We start from the raw sequence: 6,121 nt of genomic DNA, 5'->3' as shown, positions 1-6,121 counted from the left end.
TCGTGAAGCGGGATGGGCGGACGGAGATGGTGCACTTCGACAAGATCACGGTGTGGCTCAAGAAGCTCAGCTATGGGCTCATCCAGGAGCATCGCGACCCCGTGATCGGTCTGCGTCAGGGTATACATGGGCGTCACCACCAGCCAGCTCGACGAGCTCGCCGCTGAGACCGCCGCCCCGCTCACCGCCTCCCAGCCAGACTATGCCTCCGTACGTTCCCTCTTTCGATCTGTCTCTCCCCTTACGGTCCGTTCCGTTCCCCCTCACGGCGCCAGTGTTAGTGTGTCGTGGTCTGACGTATGTGCGTGTGTGGTTCTTCTGCAGTTTGCGGCGAGGATTGTTGTGTCCAACCTGCCGCCAAGTGGAAATAGTCTGTGTGGCGCTCGTAAATAGAGAGCATTCTGGTAGAAAGGTACAGGAAAAAATAGGGAAACTTCTGTCATTTTCTTTGGTCTCTAAAAATAAATGGTGATATGGGTTGATACATTGCTAAATTACATGATACAAACTCACTTCTTTTTTGATTTTTGGTTTACTTTGTTGTGCTACAATGGCTCTCCTAGGAATGTTCTTCCATGCTTCGATGTGCACAATCCAGAAAGTGCATGCATCCATAAACCAAATAGGATTTTGTGTGTGTTATCTTCTCTTAAATCTTGTGCTTGTCCAATAAGAATAAGGTTTGGTGGTATTGCTTTTGTCTGTCACCTGGTAGGTTTCAGACTTCATGCTAGCTGCAGTTATTTCAGGTTCTATGTGCAAATCCTTGGTGTGACATGATTGGTAACTAACCATGAATACGTTGCAATCTGATATGTCTAATTCTTGATTATGTGGTACCATGGTCTAAAAATTGGTCCTAAAGATACATGATGTTTTTGTACAAAGTCGAGACAGTTATTTTGGAACGGAGGGAGTATTAGATTATTTTGTTCCTTTTTAATTTGGTTCTAAAATATAGTTTCAGAGTGATCATTTTGCATCAGCCAAGCTTGCCCTTGTTACAAATAATTGTTCTGTTGTCCTCAGTTCACTTTCTCGGTTTTTAATGCTACAAGTATTATTGTTCCAGTTTTTTTAGTTATTCATCATGCCATTTTTCTTTCTGCCTTGGTAGATGAATATTAGCGAGACTGGCTAAATTCTGAACATGTTCCATGTGAGAGAAATAGCATGTTGATTTCATCTTGAAATAATCATAGCTGAGGGACGAGCTTCGTAACTAAGGGTCATGTGTAGAGCTGAAGGAAGAAGTTGCGAGGCTTGGAACTCTCCTTGTGAAGGGCTCAGGGACAGCAGTGAGGACAATGCCTCTTTAGTTGTAATTGTGATACTCCTGATCTGCAAGTAAACACTCCTGTGATACTAAATGTTGGTTGTTAGTATAGAGGTGGTGACATTAGTTGGTTCTCTGGTATTGATTTCATGATTTGTGGTTAATACATGATGTAATACAATCCACACTGCATTATATTTCCGGTTACATCTCTTACTTACTCACCACTAGCATTCTTTCTAATTCGCTTCTTGCGCCATTGGCGCAACCGGGTCATCTAGTTTCGTTAACAGATTCAGCAAACAGAGCATGTCATTAACAGAATTATGAAGGCATCTTTGCGAGCTCGATTCACTCACCACAAGTCATTGCGTGACAAGATAAGCATAGAAATAGCAAGAAGACATGTTTATTAAACTGAACATGGCAAGAACAAGTTTATATCATGCAAGGATCAACTACAACAACCTTGGCAAAATAGAATAACATGTAAACAATCTGCCAGGAAACATTTTATAGCAAAAGTAGAGCATGAAAATTACATGCTAGATTACTCCATAGTTTCAACCAGGGGCATGTATGGGTAGAGCATAACCATATGTTCAAAACATCCTTATTGAAGTATCTCAAAATAAGCATGGATCACTCTATAGCATCAAGTTTACATGGCATCAAAATAATAGCAGAACAGGGACTGAAATCAGCAATATCACGAAGCATAGTTTGCATGCTTGTTCTAGTCACCACATTAATCACAAAAATACATGGTATACACCCCTGTAAAGGTGGCATGGCATAGCCCAAAACACATGTAGAGCTCATGCCCATAAGATGCACACAATGAATGTAGCGAAAATGGCAAATGCCCATAATCTGTTAAGAATCAGAAACTAACATTATATAGCACTATTGCATCAGAGATTTGGGCAGCGAGATGAACTCAAATGAGCATTCCACCATGGAACAAAATAAAGAGCATCTCGTTATGAACATTTCGATATATTGCACGCACAAAACGGAGCTACAGATGAGGAAATATGGAGTGATGCTATAGAGTGATCCATGCTTATTTTGAGATATATTGCACGCACAAAACGGATGTTTTGAACATATGGTTACTATGGAAAGTTCCATCCGGGGTGTTACAACACTCCACCACTACAAGAGGATCTCGTTGTCGGTGTCAAAATCAGCGGATCTCGGGTAGGGGGTCCCGATCTGTGCGTCAAGGCTGATGGTAACAGGAAGCAAGGGACACAGATGTTTACCCAGGTTCGGGCCCTCTCGATGGAGGTAAAACCCTACTTCCTGCTTGATTAATATTGATGATATGGGTAGTACAAGAGTAGATCCACCACGAGATTGTAGAGGCTAAACCCTAAGAGCTAGCCTATGATGGTATGATTGTAATTGTGATCGGCCTTCTAAGGACCAACCTCTCCGGTTTATATAGACACTGGAGAGGGCTAGGGTTTACATGGAGTCGGTTACAAGGAAGGAAATATAATATCCGGATCGCCAAGCTTGCCTTCCACGCCAAGGAGAGTCCCATCCGGACACGGGCCGAAGTCTTGAGTCTTGTATCTTCACGCTTCAATAGTCCAGACGTTGTACACAGTCCGGCTGTCCGGATACTCCCTAATCCAGGACTCCCTCAGTAGCCCCTGAACCAGGCTTCAATGACGATGAGTCCGGCGCGCAGTATTGTCTTCGGCATTGCAAGGCGGGTTCCTCCTCCGAATACTCCAAAGTGGTTATCGAACACGTAGACCGTGTCCGGGTCTGCAAGATGATCTTCACATGGTATAGATCTGATTTGCTGGCAATCTTCGTGCATCGTGCCCTTGCATCGTGGCTTGGTCCAACGCGAACCGACGTTTCCTACCCCACAACGACTCGTGTTACGAGGCGGTTTTATTGGCATGTCCTGTCGAGGCAGAGATCATGTCCCTTTTATTACGGGATTTTCCATCAATATGAGCGTGCGTGACCCCACGACGGCTGTTGGTATAACCAGCGTGTTTTTAGATAAGCCTCAAACGGTCACACTGGGGACTCTTAATATTCACCTTCTTTATAAACGGGTCGAGACCTATGCCTCTTTTTTCACCTTCATCGCGCCTTCTCGCACCTCGAGTTCTAACACCCAAAACCTAAGCTCCACTCCTCCAGAATCCTCCAATATGTCCGGATCTGACCCTCAAGGCCGGTGGGTGGCCTCCGCGATTGAAGCAAAGGACATTGCAAAGCTTAGGGAGGTCGATACCTGACCGCAGATATCCAGCACAGGCTTCCTGCTCTAGGGCAGGTCATCCCTACGCTGGAGCCCAATGAGTGTGTTGTTTTCGTCCCACACTTCCTCCGCGGTTTGGGTTTCACCCTCGATCCCTTCGTGAGGGGGCTCAAGTTTTATTATGGGTTGGATTTTCATGATCTGGCTCTAGATGCTATCCTCCATATCTCATTGTTCATTATCGTGTGCGAGGATTTTCTCCACATCACCCCGCACTCCGGCTTATGGATCAAGACCTTCAATGTGAAGCCGAAGATGATCGGGGGGCGACATGTGGAGTGCGGAGGTACCGTAATAAGAAGGAACGCCGACGCCCCATGGCCAGCGGGTTCTTTCCCAGAAGTATCCGATGTATGGCAGCGGAGGTGGTTTTATGCTACGGCCCCAAGGGGCACAAAGTGGGTAGCCGCCCCTGAGTTCCGTTCGGGCCCTCCGTCATAGTTGGCATCCTAGACAGACGTAGGAAGGAATTGAGGGCCTGCAGGTGATGTGCCAATACTACATAACCGCATCCGGGAGCTTCTCGAGAGGAATATCAACCTTGTCAGTATAATGCAAGTGATGTTAATCCGGCGGATGTTGCCGTGCCAACGCCGGCCTCTCCGGATGTGGGAGTTCAATCCGGAGGGTCCCCGGACTGTCAAGCACTTCTTCGGCTTGAAGCCCGAAGAGATGTGCAAATTATTCTTTGGACAGAAAGTAATATGTCCGGACACCACCGAGGATGCGGGCCTAAGCTGCAATCGCCTAGATACCCAAGTAAGTAGCCTTGATACCGGACACCCTATTTTGTATTTATCATGACTGTTTGTTCTGACAATCATCCACGTCCAGGAATGGCTCAGTAAGGCGGAGAGAATTAGGTGTCCGGCACTGCTTCCCGAATGCTCGCCTGTCCCTACTATGGCCAAGATGCTCGACCGGGTACTCAGCAGAATGCCCTCGGGGAAAGACAAGGGGAGGGACGAGGAATCCGAACCCCACACGCTACACATCCGAACTGGGGGAATTGTTACCTTCCCCAAGGAGGATATTCGGGAAGGGGAGGCTAAGGCCTCCTCTCCGCGCGGGAAGAAGAGGGCCGCCTGCGAAGATCTGGAGGCGAAGATGCCCAAATTAGGGAAAAAGATATCCCTGGGGGGCCTTGCCTTGACGGGCACCCTCACCGCACCATGCCCTCCAACAGGCCAGCCCTCCACCGAGCTGTAAGTCAATTTACGATCCGAAGGTACTGTGTTTCTCCTAGATCAATAACCAGGGTTCAACTTTTTCCAGTCCGGCCAGCAACTCCTCTCAACAGGGTTCGTCTTCCGGGGACCTCCCTCTGGAGATGATGGAGAGCGAAACCCCACCCCCTTCTCCGACTCATGAAGCAGGCGACGCCAAGGTGTCGTCCCGGAGGGGTCCACATCTACTGAAGCCGGAAGTCAGCCGCCCTGCACCCGGAGCATTTGGCTGCAATGAGGGGTGATGGAAGGAGCCCGGCGCAGTTCGATGTCCGGCCGGACGTACTGACGGGCTTGCTGGAGCGAGCTGCGCTCTCGGAGGAGCACCGCTCATTAATGAGCGTGGTGCTCAAGAAGATTTCATCCGCTACAAGCGGTTTGCATGAAGCATTCACAAGCCTACTTAGAGGCTTTGAGGTACGTAATGAAGAGTGCATTGTTTCTTTGGCTGTGAGGCACGCGGTAGGTGTGCTCCATATAGATAGTAGCCCCTGATACTCTGGTTGACTGCCCTAGGTAGCAAACGGAGGGTCATAAACCAATGATTTATGTTGGGGATATGTGCAGTTACCTGTGGGTCCGGCCGCCGGCCCGTCCATTGAAGTTGCCGAACTGACAAGGCAAATTGGGTCGGTTGATGCCGATATCACTCTGATGAACGAGCGGCTGGATAAATCACAAGGTATGTGTCCTGTATTTCCATTGCATAGGAAAATATTAAGGTGGCACATAGTAATGTAATATGTTCGGACTGTAGATGGTGCTGCTGCCATGGAAGCCCTGAGGCACTACTAGAAATACCACTACTAATGGCGCACCTAATATGGCCATTAATGGCGCATCACTGGTGCGCCACTGACAGCACGCCATTAGTATTTTTTACTAATGGCGCACCAGCTGGTGCGCCATTAGTATCTGGTATACTAATGGCGCACCACCTGGTGCGCCATTAGTATATGCGAGGGTGCGCCATTAGTATGCCTCCCAGTTGGCATGTACACCCAGGTGCTTTGGCATACTAATGGCGCACCACCTCTGGATGCGCCATTAGTAACCGCAGCATACTAATGGCGCACTACCCGGTGATGCGCCATTAGTATGCACTGTCATACTAATGGCGCACTGTCGTGTGATGCGCCATTAGTATGAATATTAGGTTTTTTTTATTTTTTTATTTTCTGTTTTTTGCATAGGTTACAAAATGTATAATTTGACAAAATATAGACAGCACACATCAACAATAGATTCATCAAATACAATAGAAGATTAGTCTTTGAATACAATTCATCATATTAGTCTCCGAATACAATTCATCATATTAGTCTC

The 6,121-nt window shown here is 47.3% G+C and overlaps 1 long non-coding RNA gene across 1 annotated transcript; it reads left to right on the top strand.

The window, feature by feature from the left end:
- Positions 1-341: 341 nt before the first annotated feature.
- LOC123094827 (uncharacterized) lies at positions 342-1,385 on the top strand. The gene is made up of 2 exons (XR_006445999.1): positions 342-412; positions 1,118-1,385. It is a non-coding gene; the product is annotated as an uncharacterized lncRNA (long non-coding RNA).
- Positions 1,386-6,121: the final 4,736 nt, after the last annotated feature.

The sequence above is a fragment of the Triticum aestivum genome, chromosome 4B, assembly GCF_018294505.1.
Source record: "Triticum aestivum cultivar Chinese Spring chromosome 4B, IWGSC CS RefSeq v2.1, whole genome shotgun sequence".
Classification (NCBI taxonomy): Eukaryota; Viridiplantae; Streptophyta; class Magnoliopsida; order Poales; family Poaceae; genus Triticum; species Triticum aestivum.
This window is presented reverse-complemented; position numbering and strand designations above follow the sequence as displayed.